The 24,192-nt window shown below is 44.6% G+C and overlaps 1 protein-coding gene across 3 annotated transcripts in view; it reads left to right on the forward strand.

Annotated features, from left to right (window-relative positions):
• MSI2 (musashi RNA binding protein 2) overlaps positions 1 to 24,192 on the forward strand; it is a 691,995-nt gene that overhangs the window by 388,605 nt on the left and 279,198 nt on the right. The window lies entirely within an intron of this gene.

A 24,192-nucleotide genomic window follows, 5' to 3' on the forward strand; every position in this document is an offset into this window, starting at 1 on the left:
TTACAGATACCCACTCAGTTCCGTAATTACAACACAGACCTATTGGCTTAAAGGGGTTGTCCAACACCATTCAAAATCGTACAAACACCTAGAATGGCTTAAAATTTGAAGAAAAAAAGTGATACTCAACCGCTTCACCAGCCCTGTTTTCTGTGGTGCTAGTTTGGTCCTCCTTGCGCTGTTTGTTGGCAAACAGCAACACTGATGTGCCTTGTTAAGGCTCGTGACCTCACCTCAGCAGCCAATCAGCTGAGGACACTGCTTGGCTGCAGCAGTCTTGTGCTGTATCCTGGTATTTCACAGACACACAGCAGACACCCGGCGGCCATGTGCATGATCGGTGATGACAATGATCACAGACTTTTAACCCCTCAGATGCAGGGGTCAGTTGTGACCATGGCATCTGAGTCGCCCTTTCCAGAGAGTACAGCGTTCCCAGGGACTGAACGTTTGTTTCGGTTGTCATGGTAACTTTGAGTCTTTTGAAGGCTCCAAGGACTGTCACAGGAAACTGCCTGTCAAGCACAAAGTCGGTTGGCAAATCCTGTAAAATGAAAAGTCAGTCAAAGTGCAGAGGGCACTGCAGTTGCAGAGAGAGCTGATCCTCTTGGGCAGTGTTGCACAACCCCAATCCTCAGTGCCCACCTACCAGTCACAAAATGAATACCTGTGGTAAGTCTTGATGCATTGAAACTAATTATATCACCTTCTCAATATTAAGTAACTCTTGAAAACATGACTGGTAGGTGGGCCCTGAGGACTGGAGTTGAGGAACACTGCTCTAGTAGTAACACCAACTCCCCCCTTGCTCCTAGAGGCTCATATGCATATATTAAGACATACACTTTATGTGCTCTGTTATATTGGCAGCTCATGCCTGCCAGCACTCCACTCTTCCTGGTGGCCACAGATTCTGCTCTGGTCACCCACCCCTCCGCTCCCATGCTTCAGTGGCCCGGACCCACGGCTTTGCCTGGCTGCCAGAGCTGCATGGCTGCCCTAACTTGCAGGCTGCAGCCTACTTCTTGCCAGCAGTGCCTCACACTGCACAAAGGGCAAGTGCACATGCTTGTCCTCTGCCTCTTAAATGACCAGCATGGGCCCCTAAATCTTCGTCAGCCAGGGGTCCTTAAAGCACCTTTCCCTCTGAGAGGGTGTGTGAGCAATAGGTTCTAGTTCTCTTGAGCCCTGCAAAGGTGTGCTATTAAAAGTTTGTTTGACCTGTATTCGGAATTTGACCCATTTGCTGCTTGTCTTCACATCTGCCTAAACTCTCTGCTTACCTTGAGCTGCCCGCTCTGACATTGGATTGTTTATCGTATTGCAAATACTGTGTCTGCCCTGATCTCGGCCTGTTCCTGACTCCGATTATGCTGGATCCTTCAGATATCTTGACCTCCGTGGGTCAGCGACTAGTCCGAGAGGTTGCGCCTGGTGGTTCCCCTGCAGCGAAGTCCAAATCCTTGTTTAGGGGTTAAAGAGTGATAACCAAGGGCCACTTTAATAACTTCCATGGAAGTAGCCCCAAACCAATTATTTTAAAGCGATGCAGTTGCACACTTGCTGTGTAACACTCTAGGCTTATATTTTAGCCTATTCCTATAACTTGCAATATGCTGATTCCAATCAAAACCTTCTCATTGTTGCCTTTCTGGAAAATTTCTGTGCAGCACATTTGACCACCCATTATATATGCGTCTGGTATAAGGCTAGATATTTTGTTCAGTGGCTAAAAGTCCTATAAAACGGTGTCAAATAGTCTGTTGTAATGTTATGATACCAATTAGTGGTTCCCTCCTCGGATTCTGAACATCCAGTAATATCCCTTGTTTGCTTACGCCCCAGTATTTCTCTGCCTTCATCTGTTTTTGCTGCACACTGAGCATGTCCTTCATGTACAACTGCTGGGATGTAATGCTTGGTTTGATCTGGGATCTCTTTTGATTAGATGGCCTGGGATAGGTCTGTTCAGCCATTCTCTCGTTGGCAGACCAGCAGAAGCTTTCAAATCTGAGTAATCCCTCCAGTGTCACACAGCGTCTGTTACATTGTGGGATGGAAGAGAATTGCAGACTAATTTCTCTCGTTTATTCTGAAAGCTGTACATGAATGCCTTGAGTGACATTGATTATAATTGATGAATTTTGACCTTCATGAAAGACAGTTGCTTACCACAGAGCCTTATGCATTTTTCAGTGGTTACTTAGCTGCTATGGAAGAAACTGAACTGTTTACAAATCTTTCTCTTGTAAGGATTTTATTTTTATTTTTTTGATCTACCACTACTTGTGCATACACGTGCACGCACTCACTCGTGCGCACACTCACACAATGCATTGCAAGTTATAACTGTTTGTGCTCGGATCGGCTCATGCTGAGATGATACCCTACCTAAGCCTACCCTCCCCCGCCTACTAGAAGCAGCAGGGTTGTGCCGGAACTGCTTATAGAAGGGTAGCCTAAAGGGGCCAAAAAGAACCATGCGTAGGAGTGTTGAAAAGCTTTAATGACAGAAATTACAACACCAACACTTGAAAAGCCCGTGACATTTCGTTATGCGGATCCGGGATATACCGCATGTAACATGCGGAACTCCAGCGACCCAACCGTTTAATAATATGTGCCGGCACCTTATGCAGGGACGCCGCGGCTGCCGCGCCAATGCGTAAGGAATGTCCTGTGATAGAGAGGGGATCGACCCCTAACCCTGCCAGCAGCACCCGAACGTATTTAAGGAAGACCGCGATGGTTAGCCGGGTATTGCCTAGTGCGAGTAGGGGAGCGGATGTCGGCTCGGACTCAATGCTGAGGAGCCAAGCATCAAAGGCACGTACCGGACACCACCTATTGGCCGTGGGGAAGTATCTGACCTCCACCGACTCCCCGGGCCGTGCCGTCTTGGATGAGGCCAAGGTGAGCACGTAGATGGGCCCGTGCTGAACGAGCTGACCTTTCTGCAAGCACCCGGCCAGCGTGTTGGCGCCCATGAGCTCACCTGGCCAGAGGAACCCATAGAAGGCCAGATACAATGCTGTTACTATCAGCGCGCTAACCTGTGGGCCGAATGGTTCGCCCTGTTGTTTGTCTATCACCAACCTGAACAAGCGGCCGGTAAAGGGCTGACGCACCTGTCGTTTTGCGACAGACGTCTTGCGCAAACCCTTCAACGCCGCTTTGATAGGGTGGGCAGAGAAAAGTGATGGTAGTTCCGGATATAGGCTGTACCGGTGGTGCTGAATACCTGCCAGATATAATTTAACGGTGCTGTAGGATAAGTGTAATTGAGAGTGGCAAAACCCAACAAAACCCAATAGGTGAGTGATAGGCCCCAGGCCTGCGGCCGGGTAGGTGTTTCCATATTTCTGGAACAGGCGCCACACTGTCTTATATGCCCTCAGGGTATTGCGGGACAAGGATTTAGCCATCAGTGTCTTAGCTACGGTGAGATGCGAGACTAATCCAAGCGCAGCTGGGCCTGGTGCGGAATTGGTGTCGGCGAGTGATCTTCCCCTGGACAAACCTGAAAGAAAAGTGGAAAATTAAGGCGGGATAAGGCGTCTGCAGCGACATTGCGTTCTCCACTGATGTGCCTGCATACGAAACGAAAATTATGCGTCAGAGACAACCAGACGAACCTCCTCACGAATGACATGACCAGTTTGGAACTGCTCGCCCCATGCCACTGCTGCCCCCACTAAGGGATATACCTCAAACAAGGCGGAACATGAAGTGAAACCTGGAATGGATGCGACCTCCGGCGGCCAAGGACCAGCGAACCAGTGGTTGCCGTGGACCACTGGAGACTGGTTCGAGACCACCAGAATGAAGAGCGACACGCCATTCCAGTGTGTCAAAAACCTGTCCCACATCATCAGGTCGGCCATGGCCTCTGGACCTAACCGTACCATCTCGTTCTGTGCGCGGGCCTGTGGGAGCAGCGCCAAAAGCCTAGAGATGAAGGACCTGCCTTGGGGAATGATGCGCATGGCAAAATTGAGCATGCCTAACAGGGATTGCAGGTCCGCTCTGGAAGCTACTCTCACTTGAGCCCACCTATGCACGACCTGCCTAATCCTATCTAATTTATCAGGTGGGAGACTCGCCTGCATGCGCACTGTGTCTAAACGTATCCCTAAAAACGTGGTGGTGGTGTCGGGGCCTTCTACTTTGTGAGAAGCTATTGGCACATTGAGGTCTGAAAATACTGTCTGCAAGCGCTGTAGGTCCTGAGGCTGCCGTGTCGGGGGCTCGACCAAAAGGAAGTCGTCCAGGTAATGCGTGACGTGGCTGACCCTGCAAACGTCTGATAATACCCAATGCAACGCGCGAGCCAACTGATCAAAGAGCCATGGTCTTGACTTGGACCCGAAGGTCAGTTTGCTGGCAAAGTAGTACAGCCCTTGCCACTTTATCCCATGCCACTGCCAGAGTTCCGGTTGGATGGGGAGCAGTTTGAAGGCGTCTGTGATATCCGCCTTGGATAACCAGGCCCCTCTCCCGAACTTGAGTATTACCTCAATCGCCTCATCAATAGAGGCGTACCTCATGGAGAATTCTTCCGAGGGGATCAACGAATTCAGACTGGGGATTGATAAGAAATGTGGGGCCGACAAACCGTACACCAATCTTTTTTTATTGGAAAATTTGCCTGTCACCACCCCGACCGGGTTAACCCTCCAGCAATCAAACGGAGGCTGCCGCACTGGGCCAATCACATTAGCCTTATCCAGCTCGATTTGGATTAATTGGGTGACCGTCTCGGGATCTCTGATAGCCGACGCCAAGTTCCCGCACTCATGCGGGGCTTGTGGAAGGGCCAGCAAGCCTGTGTGGAAGCCGTACCGCAGACCGTTGAGCACGTATAGTACCCAAGCTGAATCTGGATGACCGGCTAAGAAACAGGCGAGGAGATCCACGTTAACCACGCTTAGTCATGCGTGATTCCCCCCTTTTTGCGTGCAAGCGATGCGGGGGTGAGCCCTGAAACACTGGGTACATAAGTGCAACAACCTGCATTGATTGTAGTGGCATATGGCATAATTAAAATTATTGCATAAAGGTGACTTACCGAGGTATTTCACCGGGCGCCCCAACTTGTCATTAGACGCAGAAGCCCTGCCCGCCGGCTGGATGGGGAGAACGCCTGACACGGAAGGCGCAGCTGTGCTACCGCTCTCTGAGCACCATCCGGCCGTGTGGACGTAGGAACCGCAACCAGCGCAAGCCGGGGCCTTGAGGCCCGGAAAGTGGCGGCAAAATAACTCGGTATCCATCCGAGACCAGTCTACGACATATTTGCACTGAGCGAGTGTGGCTGCAGCCTTTGCCGAGAAGGAGCGGTGGTACTCATAGAAGGCGGTGCCTCCATATTTATACCCTAGATCGACGACCTTGAATAAATACAGGTCAAGCTCCTCCCTCCTAAGGGGGCTAGCAGAGCACACCACGTCTCTGTAAAGGCTGAATGCCAACACAAATTCGGCAACATTGAGTTTCCTGTTGAGCCTTGCGTCCCTAGACTTGAGCTCAACAGAGACCTCTCCGCAGGATATGGTCTTGTTGTCCGGGGCTTCGTGTGCCGGCACGAGCAGGTACGCCAAATTAATGTCTTTCCCTTCCAAAATATCCTGCCGGATATTGGGAGGAACAAAATGGGAAGGAGCTATGGTCGCGGAAAAGCTGGACCCACCAGGCGCTGCGGATGCTGATGAGCTGGCGACCGACCCTGTCTGCAACACTGTGTTGAACGCTGCAGGCTGGCCCTCGACAGTCTCCAGCCTAGCCTGCATATCTGACACCGCTGTACCCATGGTGTTGACCGCAGCATGCAGCTCCGTTAGGGAGGTCAGAATGGCACTGAGGGACCCCTCATCTCGGCTAGGAGCCGCGGGTTGTGAAGTCAGAAGGTGGTGAAGTTCCGCCTTCCTCGCGGCGGCCGGGAACGGTATCCCCCTTCTTGATAATTCTGCCGTCAGCCTAGGGACGGTCCACAACCTTATCGGCAACTCCGCCGATCTCACGGACTGCTGCTCCCCGCTGTCCCGAGAAGATAAGGACCCCTCCGGAAGAAACTCCTGAGACATCTCCCTACTAAAAGAAATTCAAACTCAAGTAACCACATCAATGCTAATCGCTATCTACTGGCCGGTCCAGACCGGCTCTGCCCCCGGGGGGGGGGGGACCTAGTGTCTGTGGCCAAGGGCCGACGGCGCCCACGGTCGTTACCAGAAGCGCTGCCAGGTCTGCCGCCTGGTCGGGCAGGGATTCTGAAGTCCGTAGTCAATGAGCAGGTCCGAGTATCGTAGTATTTGTGACCGTAGCCGGGATATGCGACTTCGCTGTTAACTGCCAGGCTGTGTTTTTTTTTTTTTTTTTTTTTACGTGGAGTGACTGGGACCCGCTGGGAGACTGAGGCCTGGCCAGGCCTAGCCTGTGACCGTGAAGTTGCATTCCCAGGCTGTGTCTGGGCTGCGTGTGTGGCCGTGACGCCACCTCCCGCAGCTACCCCCACCCCGTGCCTGTGGTCAACGGGAGTGCGGCCGAGTCCCTGGATGTGAGCGCCTCGCACCTGCAGCCCCGAGGGGACCCGGCATCGTAAGTAGCGGTACCGGAATCCCTCCTGCCGCCGTGGTAGTATTGCTCACGAGTATGTCGTCGTGAGGTTACTGCGTGCCGTAGTGGCCGGCCTTAATGATGAGTCTGTAGTCGTAACGGATTTGTGCCTGCAGTCGTGGCAGGGCTTTTGAGCGGGTCTGTAGTCGTGACAGACTGATGCCTGCAGTCGTGGCAGGACTTTATAACGTGTCTGTAGTCGTGACAGACTGATGCCTGCAGTCGTGGCAGGGCTTTATAACGGGTCTGTAGTCGTGACAGACTGATGCCTGCAGTCGTGGCAGGACTTTATAACGTGTCTGTAGTCGTGACAGACTGATGCCTGCAGTCGTGGCAGGGCTTTATAACGGGTCTGTAGTCGTGACAGACTGTTGCCTGCAGTCGTGGCAGGGCTTTAGAGCGGGTCTGTAGTCGTGACAGACTGATGCCTGCAGTCGTGGCAGGGCTTTATAAGGAGTCTGTAGTCGTGACAGACCTGGCAAAGCAACATTCCTCTCTGTACCAAAATTCCTTTTTTTTTTTTTCCCCCCCCCCCCCCCCCCCAAAGGCCACGACTGTAGGCGCCCCCCCTGTAATAGATGCGCCAGTGGCTGGACAGTAGTCCACCATTCCCCGACCCCCAAGCCTATGCAGGAGAAAAGAGGAGTTCCGCCCATGCATGCACCACCCCTAACTCACCTGGCGGCCATGACAGCCACAAACCCCACAGTGTCGTAAGTATAGCCAACCACCTGTGGACCTGGATAAACAAGGACAGACATGTGAGTGAGCGCACGCCGGCTGGGTGACCCTTCACTCATGCCGCCGCTCCCTAGCTAACCACCGGACTATGGCGACTGCGCTTTAACCAACCTCCTGCCTCACCGTACGGCCTTACGGGCGGCCCGGCTGCGTGCGCAAGTGCAGTGGCCAACCCCCCCCTCCTTGAAGCCCACTATGTATTTGCTCTTCAACACACATTCCAAATATATATATTTTTACTTAATCCCCTGCCCTAGAACCTAGCCACTGCCTGAGCCAGTGATGCCTGTACCTGGCCTGCAATACCAGTGTGGGCCTGTAGGTGTCGCCCACTGACAAGCTAGGAGCTGCTGGAGCGCAGCAAGTCAGTGAGCTGTGCTGTGGAGCCGACGGCCGGCGTGATCCGATGCTGCTGCCACAGGTGAGGGGTGCCCGCCTGGGGAACACTGTGTGTGGGAGCGGGGGTGCCTGGCGCCGGCCCTGGAGCGGGACGGGGTGCCTGCATGGGGGTGCCTAGAGCGGGAGTGTGTAAGTAAGCATGAGTTTACACATACAGAAAACGGGAACTGTCACTGGGGGTACCGGAAGCGATTGGGAGCGCCACATGTTTATACAGTAGTCGCCAGCGCGGCTGGGGACCGGCAGCACGCTCGGCAGCCCCACATGTTAATACATCGCAAGACGGGTGTGCGACCACCCTGCCTACCTAGTCCCGTAGCGACGAGCCCGACGCAACCGATCACCCGATCCTCCAGTGACGCTCGCACGCACTTCTCTGGCACCAACCCACAAGCCGATTCGAAAGTGTTCGAACCGACAAGTGGGGGCAGGAGGGCCAGGTTTAAATACTGCACGCCCCGCCTCCTCCTCACACAAATCCGGCACTCTCAATTGCCTACCACTTATGTGCTCACCAGGCATCAAAAACAAGAGGCTTCTAGGCTTAAAGGAGTTTTCTGGGAGTAGAATATTGATGACTTATCCTAAGGATATGGCCTTAATAGTAGATCAGTGGGGAAGGGACGGGGGGGGGGGGGCTAATTCCGCATGCACTTCTTCTATAATAGTAGTTGTAAGTGGTTGTTATTTATACAGTTTTAGGATGATGCTTTAGATACATTCATATTCCATATATTTTGTGGGCCTAGGTCCTAGGCATACCATTATAGTTTGTGGTTCCCCGAGCAGGTTGTTTCCTAGTCCCCTGTATCCATATAATTGGCATTGCTAAGCTAAGGAATAAATAGACAACTGGGCATTTTCTACGTGGACCTGAGCTGTTGTGACGCTATCCAGTTAGCTCAGGCAGTGGCAGCAGAGTGATCTTGCGAGGCTTAGGGTACTTTCACACTAGCGTGAGAAGAATCCGGCAGGCAATTCCATTGCCGGAACTGCCTACCGGATCCGGAAATCCGTATGCAAACGGAGATAATTTGCATCTGACAAATGTATTGAAATACCGAATCCGTCTCTCCGGTGTCATCCGGAAAAACTGATCCAGTATTTATTTTTTTCACATCTTTAAAGGTCTGCGCATGCGCAAACCGGAATACCGGATCCATTAATGCGGCAATTTCCTGAACACTTGGTACCGCTTTTATCATTAATACATTCCGGCAAGTGTTCCGGAATTTTGGCCGGAGAAAATACCAAAGCATCCTGATGCATACTGAACGGATTGCTTTCCATTCAGAATGCATTAGGATAAAACTGTTTTTTTTCCGGTATTGAGCCCCTATGACTGAACTTAATGCCTGAAAACTTTAACGCTAGTGTGAAAGTACCCTTAGTGCTCATTTACACTTCTGTATTAAAAAGTTGTCTGTGTTGCTTTTTTACTAGTGAGTGATGACCGTTTGGCCATGTAGAACACTGACCTGTCTACTTCCAGAGATCCTTGTCACCAGTAGACTTCAGGTCTCTGTTCCATGACACATGCTGAATAGTCCAGCTGTGAATAGCACCACTTCTGTTGGTCCATGTGCAGTCCGTTGCTTATATGGATAGAACATAGACAAAAAAAATATACAGTCAGTCCTCACACTTTCTCACAAGGGCACGCTCTGTCCTGGCAGCAGACTGGATCGAACAGCCGAGGGAAAGCAGGACATATGGAGAGGGGTTGTCTTCATAAGAAAATACTGAAGTACTTTAAAAGGGTTGTCTCACTTTAACAAATGGAATTTATTATGTAGACAAAATTAATACTAGACTATTAATACATACTAATGTATTGTGATTTTCCATATTGCTACCATTTCTGGCTTGATTAATTTTTCAATTGCTGTGCTAGTTTCCAGGGGTTATGACCACCCTATAATCCAGCAGCAATGGCCGTGCTTGCACACTATAGGGAAAAGTGCCGGCCTCTCTGGTGGTTGGTAATGTGGGAGCACACATACTCAGGAGGCGCACATGCGCTGCAGCTCCGATCCTGGCCACCTCGTGTCTGCACTGCAGTGGTGGCCGTAACCCCTGGATATGAGCAGTGCATAATGTGATGCAAACATGAATCCAGCCACCAAAGGAGGCAATATGTAGAATCACAAAATACATTAGTAAGTGCCTTGTGGTAACTTTCTCTACATGATAAATGCCATTAGCTGAAGTAAGACAGCTCATTTGATACATATCTTTTGTCCTATAGGTTTCATGGAGTTCATTTCAAGTGCTTTGTTGGCTATGGGTTATTTTTTTTTTCCATAAACTGTCCTTATTGTTTAGATCATATTACAGAGTACACATTATGGGACAGTGAAAGGAACATGATGTGCACTTACCTACTTTGAAAGCCTTTCAGCCTGCAACATCTATCTCTCCTTTGTAGAATACAATGTATGAGGAAATAATCCATCTTTTCATTGCCATGTGGTAACCAGGCTGAGAACTACTGAGAACCCCACTTACTGGTGTAATGTACGTGAGGCCGGCTTGTACTAATGAGCAAAGAATTATAGTCATTCAGAACGCTTCTCTCTAATAAGTTATGAGCGGGGAAGCCGCAGGCATTACAGCTAATTGATATTTTGTTTTAATATTCAACACAAATTAAACAGCGTCCCATAATCTTAAGAATATTGGGTCTGACTTGCTGCATTTTGGCATCTTTTTGCTTCTCTCAACCTAAGTGGCAGTCTTTATTTCCAATAACCAGCCTTAATTCTGAGTACCAAATGAGGAATTGTAGACCAAGTCCGCTTTATTTTCTCCCTACGTACTTACGCCATTTCCTAGAGGTAAATGGGGGGGGGGGGGGGGCAGCATAATCTCCATGAAATTCTAATAAAGCCTCATTACACGAGGATAGAATTTAGTATCTGAAGGTTTGCTGTACGATGTGAAGCCGAATCCTGGATTGTAGCTAATTGCTTGCTGATTAGTTGAGAGACAGGCATGGTTAATCTTGGCCTTGAGGATGGAAATTATCTGCTTATGAGTCTTATGTCATCTCACAGGTGGTTAGATAGAGCAAATTTTTTTTTTTTTTTAAAAAGGAACTTTTTTTTGCCCTTTTTTTAAATTTTTTTTCCTGTTTACTTCATTTTACTCAAATCCATAAAAACAGACATACTATTGCATAGAAAACTATGGTGGACACTTTTATTACACTTTTTTTTTTGCTATCCAGCACTGATATGCCGAGCTGGTGAGCGCAGGTGTTGAGGTTAATAGGAATGAATTTCCCAGTAGGCCATTTGCTGGAGGGCTGCCTGGGAAGAGATTTGAAGTAAGGACGAAAAAGGTGTTAAAAAAAAAAGTGTGATATCTGTGTATCTATGAGGTAATTGTTGTTAATATATTTTCTTAAAAAAAAAAAGATGGATTGAGTTTTCTACTGATGGTTCAGTTTTTATTACCAGAAGGTTTATTACTAGAAGGTACATTCACACTCTATTTTAAGACACTGAGGCCTCATGCAAAGACCCTCATACTGTATACAGTGAATCCCTTTTGACAACCACCCAAAATTGCTTTGAATAATGGTGTTTTAGGGGGTGGTCTAGTCAAAGAGATTGGCCTGTATGCATAATATATGGTGGAACTAAAAAGCCTATCACAGAATGTTTAGCTGAAGTAGTGGTCTTCTCGAAGAGGTAGCCTTTTCACTGTGTGTGTTCATGGGACTACAAATTTTACATCCTCACGGAAAATCCGTGAGGAGAATACTGTACATTTGTAGTATGTAGCTTCACATGATGAGTTGTGGAGATATTCACACCTAGAAACATTATTCTCTAGCTTCAAAAGCTATGACACCGTTTTTTAGTTTGTCTTTTTTTCACACAGTTTTTTTTCTACCACAGCTTTCACTTTCAGTGTATTTGCACACCAGCAGACTTTTTGGTTCACATAAAGTCCATCAGGGAGCTACTCTGATGGCTCAATCTGTAGCCTTTATCTCTGAACGCCTCCTGACAAGGCCAAATTCTTATCAAACTGACAAGAATTTACCGATGATTACTTCTGAATAATACTGTACGGCAGGGCTCGACAAATCCCAGGCGCCAGGTCGCCATGGCGACCAGGAATTTAGTCCTGGCGCTTGGGTATTTGTCAGCCCGTTTTCAAAGGTGCCCGGGCGATGGGTGCGGAGCTGCCGTTCTGTCCGGAGGCAGCACAGTCTGAAACAGCTCGGTCACAGCACACAATAGCAGAGACGACGGCAGCAGGGAGGGGAGGGACTCGGGAGGAGTGTAATCTGATCCTAGAGTGGAAGCTGCTTCTGCCAGCCCCTCCCCTCCCCGCCCACCAAGCAATCAGAGCTGAGGCGAGGCAAGCACTAGCAGCTCTGAGCCCGAGTCACTGACACAAGTACAGGAGGAGTCTAAGTAAGAAAGAATCGAATGAGTCACAGGTTAAAAGAATCTAAAGATCCTACAGTTAGTGACTCATTCGATTCTTTGAGTTAAAAGAACCGTCAGTCAGACTCTAGAACAGTTTACACTGAGGCTGTGGCTGATGCTTTTGCAGTAGTGATAAGATTAGGGACAGGAGCAGAGAGATGAGAGAAGTGACAGTTAAACTTATGGGTGACCCTTCACTACGTGTTGAGACACAATTATATTTTTATTTTTCAGAGAGAGAAGTGACAGGACACAGTTTAGATTACAGTTTGAATTAACCCTTTAGGATCAAATTGGCTTCTCAAGGAGATCTATATGTTAAAGGCATCCCTTCTTCTGTCTCATTCAGTAGCTATAGAAATAAGGGTACTTTCACACTTGCGGCAGGACGGATCCGGTAGGCTGTTCACCCTGTCGGATCCGTCCTTCCGCTGTTTCGCCGGACCACCGCTCCATCCCCATTGACTATAAAGGGGGCAGAGCTCTGGCGCAGCACGGCAGTGCATGGTGAAAGGCCGCCGGACTAAAAGTCCTGCATGTCCAACTTTTTAGTCCGGCGGCCTCTCACCGCGAACTGCGCCGGAGCTCCGCCCCCGTCCCCATTATAATCAATAGGGTCCGGGGATGGAGCGGCAGTATATGTAACATGGTATACAGCATTATTGGGGGGGCTCTATGGAGAAGTGGGGGGGGGGCACTATGGGGGCACCTACTAGGGGCTTTATGACGCGGCTCCGCCTGGCTCCTAACTTTTTTAGCTGGCTCCTAGATTCCAAGGAAATTTGTCAAGCCCTGCTGTACGGAGATTCGTCTTCGTACAGTATTAGAATTTATGGGCTCGATAAGCCAAAGTTAGTTATTGACTAAGGTGCGTGTGACTTTGTTAAATAATTCGGTAGTTGATTTTTAAAGTGGAAAACCACTTTAAAACTTTAAACCAAACTCTTCTTTGGCTCTGAGGTACTAGTTGGAAGTGAAGCCGAGTTTGGTTTCAAGTATTTTGCGGTCCACAAAAAATACGGATGACGTCCGTGTGCATTCCGTATAATGCCCCTTAGGCTACATTCACACGACTGTATGTATTTTGCAATCCGCAAAAAATACGGACAATGTCCGTGTTGCATCAATTTTTTTTGTGGATCCATTGTAACAATGCCTATCCTTGTCCACAAAACAGACAAGAATAGGACATACTCTATATTTTTTGCAGGGCTATGAAACGGACATACGGATGTGGACAGCACACAGTGTGCTTTCCACATTTTTTGGCAGTCCCATTGAAATGAATGGATCCTTATCCAATCCGCAAAAAAAAAAAAAAAAACGGAATGGACACGGAAACAAAATACATTTGTGTGAATGTAGCCTAACACAACAGTCCTATCCTTGTCGGTAATGCGGGCAATAATCGGACATGTTCTATTTTTTTGTGGAACAGACATACAGAAATGGAATGCACACGGAGTAACTTCCGTTTTTTTTTTTGCAGACCCATTGAAATTAATATGAGTTCATGTGCATGAGCCCTAACTGTAACAGACAACCTAGTTCAAGAACTTGTGACAGATTTATCATCCAGAGTCAGCCACTGTGATAAATCTGGAGTAAATCTGCCCTCATTTTTGCAAACATAATTCTAATGTTAAATAAGTTCAGTCCAGATCCTAAAACAGTGCATAACTCTTCAAAAGTTGCCCTTTATGAATTAGTGCAAGGGATTGACATAATATTTGAATAAGAGCCTCAAGGGAAACAACATGCTGATATTACAAGGAGAAAGTCTGCGCAGTTGTGGTCTCAGTCTATTGAACTGGCATATAATTACCTCCACTCAGCACCACAGTTTGTCATCCAGCATCCGTCAGTGTTGAAGGAGTTGTTGAAAAATGACATGAAGAGTGAGAACTTCGAAATATTAATAATGCTAATGATCTTACTCTATAAATAGGGTTATGTTTATCAATGGTAAATGCTAAGTGCAATGCAGGAAGCTTTCCTCAATCATTTTAGTTTTGTAGTGATTAAATGCATTACTTTAAAGGTGTTATCCCATGAATAATGTAAAAAATGAAAATCAGACATCATATAGTACATGACCATCTCTTTCCAACAAAGCTAGAATCAGTCCTGTACCTCACATGGATCCAGAGATCTTCTCATTCATTGCTCTGCTAGATTTATATCAAGCTGACAGCTGAAGGGGAGTGTCCTTTCTCCTGCAGCTAAGGGGGCGTGTCTATGCTCTCCCTATCACAACTCAGGAGGCAGTTGAAGGATGAAACTGAGCATGTGCGGCCGTCTCAGTGAGCCGGACAAAGAAAGAAGAAGAAAAAAAAACATACAGCATGTGGTGCTATACAGATATATTTGATTGAATAACTCAGTGGCTATGCAAAATCTTTAATTACATGTAATTACAAAAGTATTCAGACCCAGGTGCTGGTTTGAAAATTGTACATTATTATTCGTGGGACAACCCCTTTAACACTCTAAGATCTCTTCAGTCTATGCAGGAGATCCAGTTTATTGAAAAAGATTTTTTTATTTTTTTTTTATCTTCACATATGGACACATCAGTGTCTGATTTTTGTTCAAAAAGTGTGTAAAGATAAAACTGATGTAATTAATGAAAAAATATAAAATTCCCTTTTTTTTTAAGGGGTTGTCCATATGGACATTTATGGCATATTAATAGTTCTTCAGCTATTTTTGGAAGTCCCCTAGCACAACATGTCTCAAATCCCCTGTGGGTTCTGATTGGGATTTGGATCCCAGCATTGACTTCTTCAAGAACTTTGAATTTGAGGGTCAGTCTTCTGAATGATGGTATCATAGTATTCTGAAGCATATTCCGGTACCATGAAGAATTCATAGCAGATTCTTAGATGGTGAACTGGCTAGGCTCTCATGCAGCAAAGCAGCCACAAACTATAACATTTCCACCACCATGATTTCCAGTTCTTCTGGTTAAATAATGTTTTTGGTTTTCGACAGGCATGTCATCTGGTGCATCTGTGCAGTCTTTTTCTAGTAATAGATTCATGCACATTTGACATCAGTAATCGTGAGAGCCACCTGTAGTACTGTAATAAAATTCTGTTTTTTGGGGTAATATAACAAAATACTGTAACGGTCTTTAAAAACTAATAAACTGTCAGTTTTTCATTCCCATTTTGTATGAGTGTTGCATCCATTTTCTGGCCATTTATCCCTTTTTAAAGACCGTTTTGCATCAATTTTTAATGGCCATTAAACCAAATAACTGTTAGGGCATTTTTTTCTTAAATCCCAAACCCTGCAGTGCCCTCGGTATATGTAATGCCTTTCTGTAGTGCCCCCTGGACATATAATGGCCACCTTAGTACACAGAGTGTCTATAATAGCCCCCATAGTGTCCCTAGTATCTATAATAGTCTCCATAGTGCCCCCTGCATATATATATATATATATATATATATATATATATTTTATATCCCCATAGTGCTATTTGTATGCATGCCTCCATGGTGGCCATAAAAATGCCCGCCACACCACCTCCATTAGTGCCAATAAGAGGGGAAAAATGGCCAGTTTTTTAAAACCTCTCCACTTCGAGACGATCTTCTAATGGACTGCTTGATTTCCAATTGTTAGGTAATTGTTTGAAATCTCTTTCTAGATGCTTTGGATCAGGCATGATAATACCACTATTTAAACAACAAATAGAAAACTAATTATTTTAATTTTTAACTTAAAAATTTTTAAGTTGATAAACTTATATATTTTTATTATAATCTAATGTGGAAATTATATTATATCTATATTCGAATAAATTGATTTTATTAGCCACGCAATTAGAGACATTCATCTATACGCCTAGATATTGGAGTGCCCCCCAAATTTTCTATTCCTCCATTATTTCACATTTACTGCAACTACGGTGAGTCATGGGGTGAGCACCAAACCATTGGATCTTGAGTGGGTTGAGCCACTGTTAGTTCCTTTTTTCAGAAAACTAAAACCTGGTTTACAGGGGCGAGTTTTATGGGCCCCAGCTAGGGTCTGTACGGATATTTCCACCTCCCCCCAAAAACTGATACTAAAAAAGCACTCGGACAAGACAAAAATACAATCTTACAGTGACCATATACACAGGTGCCCGGCAGGTTTTTCTAGTGATTACAGTACTATTTTATCCAATGACTTACACGTGATTTCATTGATTGGAGTTGTTCACTTTCCCTATTCTTCTCCATCTAGCCCAGATCACCATTAAGACCTCTTTCAGCCACGACGTATGTCTGGAAAGTGTAATGCACAGACCTATTTAGCTTATTGCTTTTCACTATCCTCTGCACTATTCCCCTACCTCTATGCAGGTCCTGAATTTCTGCAGCTGTCAGGTCATCCTGGGAGATATAGTTTCCCATTGAGAAAAAGGAGTTTGATAATTTTTTTAAATTACATAATAGGAGATTGGGGGCCCACTCTGACACAGGGGACTTCCCCTGTGGGTCAGTGAAAATCTGATTCAAAATAGCATTCTCTCCAGGCCCGATTGCACTACTTGCAGTCATAGTCATTATGCCACTGGTAGTTTAAATAAGACATGTTCCTTAGTATTCCACTCCATTGATGAACTAATCATTTGCACCTCCTCTTGTGCACTTGATTTTAATGACCTCTTTAACATTTCAGTGTTTTGGTCAGTGATTGTAAGCTAAAACCACGAAGAGAGCCTCCAAAGAGATAAGGTTTAATGGAAAGATTTGCACATGTTCTGTGTTTTTGACCTACACCTGTTTTTTATTCCTCACAATCCATAATGGAAATAACCGACCAAACTATGTTGGAAAAACACTGATGTGTGAAATAGGTCTTACTGTTGCGAACACTTGTACTCAAGAGTCGTATGCTGAGTTGTGTGTGCCTGCTTGGGCTGTATAACCATGAAATCGGAATAATGTCTAGCGTATTGTAATATTGTCAATTTTTTGTTAATGATTTCAACTTGTACATCCTGGTAATGTATTAACAGTGGTTCTTCTTACGGGTGTTGAACCAAAATTTGTGAGTTTTTTTACACTATAAAAACTGGTGTAGAAATGTGATACTCCCCTCGTAGCCTTGACCATTGATTATTTCCAGTCTTGTTTTGAGGAAAAACTATGACCCAGTAGGAGCTGAGCACTGAAATGAGACTTCCAGAGGTATATTAGAGCTAATAGATCATCGTTATAGTATTCCTCCTGCTTGGAGGTAAAGAAACCTATACGTTTACCTGTATCACAACCTACTATTGTTGTTTCTCAAAGCTATCTCACTATCATTAGAAACACATAATTGTGTTTCCATGCTAGCTGTCATTTCTGAAATTTGCTGTTAGAGTTTTATTATAACAGGAGATTGTTATTTTACATGATCCAAATGGTTGTGTGCAGTCATTTGCTACAGTATGTGTACAAAAAGGTGTGTGTGTGTGTGTGTGTGTGTGCTACAGAGGCCCTGTCAATTATGAGATATGGTGAGAATTTCCAGAAGATTAAAGACAGGAACAGATCTGTAGGTGTAAAGTCTGAATATGAAGCAGAATGTTCCACATTGTCTCATTTCATTATTCAAATGTAACTAAACTGACATATATATTGGCTGAAGTGATTGAAAAAAGGGTGCCGGTGTTTTTGTGATACATATTTGTAAGGTGTCATATAAATTGGAATAGACAGATTATGCTATTGTTTTATTTAACTTTTGTGTATTCGCTTTCCATCTTCACGCAGACTGTTTTCTCTCGCTGTTATTATAAGCTTCCATCTCATTCATTTATACTGGATGGAAAGTGGCGCATATTTGTCAAATGCATATTTATGCTATCTAGCTCATGACATACTCTGTTGGGGTGCTAAATATGGATTTCACAGGCCATTTCTGTTTTGTGAATTCCTTAGTCTAATAGAAGGCCTTCTACAAACAAACCCATCAGAAAAACCCCAAGCATTAGTTTAAATGTTTCCATTGTTTTAATTTTTTGGGTGCATTGGGTAACTGGTGCATCATTTGTGGAGACCTTAAGAAATTTAAAAGATCCTATAGACTGCTTCCCAAAAACCAATGTGCACACAAAATGCATTATAGTCCTGTGTAGATGTGAATTGTATGTAACATATAGTACAGACCAAAAGTTTGGACACACCTTCTCATTCAAAGAGTTTTTTTTTATTTTCATGACTATGAAGGCATCAAAACTATGAATTAACACATGTGGAATTATATACATAACAAACAAGTGTGAAACAACTGAAGATATGTCATATTCTAGGTTCTTCAAAGTAGCCACCTTTTGCTTTGATTACTGTTTTGCACACTCTTGGCATTCTCTTGGTGAGTTTCAAGAGGTAGTCCCCTGAAATGGTCTTCAAACAGTCTTGAAGGAGTTCCTAGAGATGCTTAGCACTTGTTGGCCCTTTTGCCTTCACTCTGCGGTCCAGCTCACCCCAGACCATCTTGATTGGGTTCAGGTCCGGTGACTGTGGAGGCCAGATCATCTGGCGCAGCACCCCATCACTCTCCTTCATGGTCAAATAGCCCTTACTATTAAAGTTTTCCCAATTTTTCGGCTGACTGACTGACCTTCATTTCTTAAAGTAATGATGGCCACTCGTTTTTCTTTACTTAGCTGCTTTTTTCTTGCCATAATACCAATTCTAACAGTCTATTCAGTAGGACTATCAGCTGTGTATCCACCTGACTTCTCCTCAACGCAACTGATGGTTCAAACCCCATTTATAAGGCAAGAAATCCCACTTATTAAACCTGACAGGGCACACCTGTGAAGTGAAAACCATTTCAGGGGACTACCTTTTGAAGCTCATCAAGAGAATGCCAAGAGTGTGCAAAGCAGTAATCAAAGCAAAAGGTGGCTACTTTGAAGAACCTAGAATATGACATATTTTCAGTTGTTTCACACTTGTTTGTTATGTATATAATTCCACATGTGTTAATTCATAGTTTTGATGCCTTCAGTGTGAATCTACAATTTTCATAGTCATGAAAATAAAGAAAACTCTTTGAATGAAAAGGTGTGTCCAAACTTTTGGTCTGTGCTGTATCAGTGGTGGACATGGACAATAGAGGCCCCAAGGACAGTTTATGGGTCCCTTGATCTCTAGTGGCTCATCATGCAATCTAATCAACATAGTAACAAACTCTAATATGTGGCTGGTATGTTATTGAATATATCATGTATCACCAGGTCTCATTTGGCTTGGTTAACTTTTTTTTTCAATCCGGGTTATGTAGGAAGTTATACATTTTTGCTTATCCGATCTCTTCTTTCTTAAACGGCCATTACTATATTTGAGGCATTGTCAGACATTTTCATTAAGACTGGGAAAACATAAAGACATTATTCACAAAACAACAAACATTTGTTGAACTTGGTTTCATCTGAATGGGTGGCAAAAACATAGATTTCTACAATCTACATTCAAAAGAATGGGACATTTTCAGAAATTTTTGCAACAAGTCTGTCAGATAACAGAAATGGTTCCAATGTTCAAACATGACAATACTGATAGTTAATTATTTTTAACATGACTGGTAATATTTTAGCCATTACTTTCATCTGATACATTGGAACTGTTTTAAAAACCCTTCTATAATACTATTGTTTTTGAATTTGGTGAAGTGGCACAAAGTAATTGACCGTCGGGATGGTATCATAAAAATTTGTACTTCATGTCATCTCTAATGGAGTCTGTGTTGTCCAAAATGTTAAGATTTTCATTTCCATCCATTGAATGTTATGTTAGCAAATATAAAACTTGCAGTGATGTTACTTCTTGCACAGCAGTTGGTTCAGCCTTGTTGTGACAGTGCTGGAAATCCCATTCTGCCAGCTCTTTTACTTATACATTATTACATTATCACGTGACATTGTACACTATTACATTAGCTGTGATTATATAGGCCTACAGTTCTTGGTTGATGTTCTTGGATATTTTAAGCATCTCAGGATTAATTGTCACAGTGCCTTGGAGTAAAGCTGGTCATAACATAGTAACATAGTACATAAGGCCGAAAAAATACATTTGTCCATCCAGTTCGGCCTGTCATGCAAGTTGATCAAAAGGAAGGCAAAAAAAAAACCTGTGAGGTAGAAGCCAATTCCCCACTTTACCCCAAAAATTCCTTCCCGACTCCAACAGGCAATCAGAATAACTCCCTGGATCAATGACCCCTCTCTAGTAGCTATAGCCTGTAATATTATTAAGCTCCAGAAATACATCCAGGCCCCTCTTGAATTCCTTTATTGTACTCACCATCACCACCTCCTCAGGCAGAGAGTTCCATAGTCTCACTGCTCTTACCGTAAAGAATCCTTTTCTCTGTGTACAAACCTTCTTTCCTCCAGACGCAGGGGATGTCCCCTCGTCACAGTCACAGTCCTGGGGATAAATAGATGATGGGATAGATCTCTGTACTGACCCCTGATATATTTATACATAGTAATTGCATCTTCCCTCAGTTGTCTTTTTTTCTAAAGTGAATAACCCTAATTTTGATATTTCAGGGTACTGTAGTTGCCCCATTCCAGTTATTACTTTAGTTGCCCTCCTCAGGACCCTCTCCAGCTCTGCTATGTCTGCCTTGTTCACAGGAGCCCAGAACTGTACGCAGTACTCCATGTGTGGTCTGACTAGCCATTTGTAAAGTGGTAGGACTATGTTCTTATCACGGGCATCTATGCCCCTTTTGATGCAATCCATTATCTTATTGGTTTTTGCAGCTTAGTTTGCTGTCTATTAAAATTCCTAGATCCTTTTCCATGTCAGTGTTACCAAGTGTTTTACCATTTAGTATGTACGGGTGACTTGCATTATTCCTTCCCATATGCATAACTTTACATTTGTCAGTGTTAAACCTCATCTGCCACTTATCTGCCCAAGCCTCCAATCTATCCAGATCCCTCTGTAGTAGTATACTGTCCTCTTCAGTGTTAATTACTTTACACAGTTTAGTGTCATCTGCGAAAATTGATATTTTACTATGCAAGCCTTCTACGAGATCATTAATAAATATATTGAAGAGAATAGGGCCCAATACTGACCCCTGAGGTACTCCACTAGTGACAGTGACCCAATCTGAGTATGTACCGTTAATAACCACCCTCTGTTTTCTATCACTCAGCCAGTTACTTACCCACTTACAGACGTTTTCTCCGAGTCCGAGCATTCTCATTTTATATACTAACCTTTTATGTGGTACAGTGTCAAATGATTGTTTTTGGCTGAATGCTCATTTGGCCAACAGCTATCTCTTCTGATCCTCCCATATACAGGTGAAACTCACAAATTCACAATCTCAGAATATTAGAATATTACATGAAATCAATAAAAAAAAGGATAAATAGAAAAATGTAGGACCTCTGAAAAGCATAATCATGCATATGTACTCAGTACTTGGTTTGGGCCCCTTTTGCATCAATTACTCCCTCAATGCGGCATGGCATGAATGCTATCATCCTATGACACTGCTGAGGTGTTATGGAAGACCAGGCTGCTTCAATAGCATACTTCAGCTCTTCTGCATTGTTCTGTCTCATGTCTCTCATCTTTCTCTTGGCAATGCCCCATAGATTCTCTATGGGTTTCAGGTCAGGAGAGTTTGCTGGCCAATCAAGCACAGTAATACCATAGTCATTGAACCAGGTTTTGGTACTTTTGGCAGTGTGGGCAGGTGCCAAGTCCTGCTGGAAAATGAAGTCACCATCTCCATAAAGCTTGTCTGCGGAAGGAAGCATGAAGAGCCCCAAAGTCTCCTGGTAGATGGCTGTGTTGACTCTGGACTTAATAAAGCACAGTGGACCAACACCAGCAGATGACATGGCTCCCCAAATCAACACAGACTGTGGAAACTTCACACTGGACTTCAAGCATCTTGCATTGTGTGCCTCTCCATTCTTCCTCCAGACTCTGGGTCCTTGGTTTCCAAATGAGATGCAAAAGTTGCTCTCATCAGAAAAGAGGACTTTGAACCACTGAGCAACAGACCAGTTCTTTATTTCTTTAGCCCAAGACGCTTCTGACGTTGTTTGTTGTTCAGGAGAGGCCTGACCAGAGGAATACGACAATTGAAGCCCATGTCCAGGATCCGTCTGTGTGTGGTGGCTCTTGATGCACTAACTCCAGCCTCAGTCCACTCCTTGTGAAAGTCCCCAACACTTTTGAATGGCCTTTTCCTGACAATCCTCTCCAGGCTGCGGTCATCCCTGCTGCTTGTGCACCTTTTTCTTCCACACTTGTCCCTTCCACGTAACCGTCTATTAATGTGCTTTGATACAGCACTTTGGGAACATCCAACTTCTTTTGCAATTACCTTTTGAGGCTTTCCCTTCTGGAGGGTGTCAATGATGGTTTTCTGCACAGCTGTCAGGTCAGCAGTCTTTCCCATGATTGTGATTCCTACTGAACCAGACTGAGAGACAATGTAAAGACTCAGGAACCCTTTGCAGGTGTTATGGATTAATTAGCTGACTAGAGTGTGACACATTGAGCCTAGAATATTGAACCTTTTCACAATATTCTTATTTTCTGAGATTGTGAATTTGGGGTTTTCATAAGCTGTAAGGCATAATCATCCAAATTATAAAAAATAAACGCTTGAAATATCTCGCTTTGCATGTAATGAGTCTATCTCATATGTTAGTTTCACCTTTTAAGTTGTTACTTAAAATAAATGAACTTCTGCACAATATTCAAATTTTTCGAGTTTCACCTGTATATGCATGCTTTGCTTGACCAATTGTACATGTGTAGTGAATGGGGAGATGAAAGAAAGCTGCTACTGGGCAGCGGTTTATCTCCCCCATAAGCCAAAAGGTCAGGTGATTAAATCTGTCCTCATCTCCTAGAAGATTAGAAGGCCACCATACACCATTAGATGGTCGGTTCGATACACATATATATGTATGGCCAGCTTAAGAGGACTTTCATCAGAAAATTAGTGTGTTAAATTCTTATACGACTATATGGGGCTGCGCCCACTGATGTCCGGCCACTACGCTCTCCGTTAGTTTCGTCGCCTCATATGCAAATGAGGCGACAAAGTTATAGTAGGCGTTGTTCTCTAAGTTCTGGTGGGCACGGTTATGCTTTCCCTGGCAGCGAGCGCATCCAATCGCAGCGCCCCGCTCTTAGCCAGGGATAAGGAGCTCAAGTTCTCGCGAGATTCACGAGAACTTGAGCTTCTAGACATCCGGACCGAGCGCCATCTTGAAGTCCCCAGCGCAGAGCATTTGCATATGAGGCGACGAAACTTACGGAGAGCGTAGCGGCCGAACGGGGGGGTGTCCATTTGAAAAAAAAAAGTGTCCGGACATCAGTGGGCGCAGCCCCATAAGGTCGTATAAGAATTTAACACACTATTTTCTGATGAAAGGTCCTCTTTAAGTTTAGTAGCCACCTATTCATTGGATAAATCACTGGTCAAGGTATTTTTGAATTGAAATGTATGGACTTTACTTCCTATTATAAGTAGAGGAGAACAAAAATATCATAGACCCCATAGCTAAAGTTAGTGCCCCCCTTCCCCAGTTTCCCAATATGTGTGCATCAAGCATTCAAAGGCACCATGGAATGCAAAGTGTGATGAATTTATGTTTTTTTATTGTAATTAAACTAGATAATTGGCATGAATACACCCTCCCCCTCTCACAAAATGTTAGAAAACTGTCAACCTGCAGCCACCACTAAGGGGAGCTCAGTGCATATGAATTTATATAGTAACCATTGACTTTAATGGAAACTCTAAGTAATTTCTTTGCACTGAGCTCCCCCTAGTGGCAGCTGATGGAAAAATGCTGTAAATCTATATCGGTATAGATATATTTATGTAGAGAAAGTTAATACAAGGCGCTTACTAATGTATTGTGATTGTCCATATTGCCTCCTTTGCTGGCTTGATTAATTTTTCAGTTGCATTATACACTGCTTATTTCCAGGGACTATGTCCACCG

Source organism: Bufo bufo, chromosome 3 (assembly GCF_905171765.1).
Source record: "Bufo bufo chromosome 3, aBufBuf1.1, whole genome shotgun sequence".
Taxonomy (NCBI): Eukaryota; Metazoa; Chordata; class Amphibia; order Anura; family Bufonidae; genus Bufo; species Bufo bufo.